This window comes from Pelodiscus sinensis, chromosome 16, assembly GCF_049634645.1.
Source record: "Pelodiscus sinensis isolate JC-2024 chromosome 16, ASM4963464v1, whole genome shotgun sequence".
In the NCBI taxonomy this organism is placed as follows: Eukaryota; Metazoa; Chordata; order Testudines; family Trionychidae; genus Pelodiscus; species Pelodiscus sinensis.
In genome coordinates this window covers 2,354,254-2,354,461 of record NC_134726.1, presented here as the reverse complement: position 1 = coordinate 2,354,461, position 208 = coordinate 2,354,254, and positions in this window count along the sequence as shown.

Here is a 208-nt window from a genome sequence, read left to right as displayed (position 1 = left end):
GCAGGCGTGGGGTGGTGCGCTCGATGTCATACCTTGTTTCTTTCTCTTCTCTTCCTTTCCTTTTTTTCCCTTCCTTTGATCAGAACCGACCTCCCTTTCTCCAGTGTTGGGATCTTTCCGCCTGTCCATGCCGCAGCGTCTCGCCCCTTTCCGTCGGCTCGGACCTAGCCTAGGATAAATCTCGCTGTGGTCTGGGTAGGGGGGATCC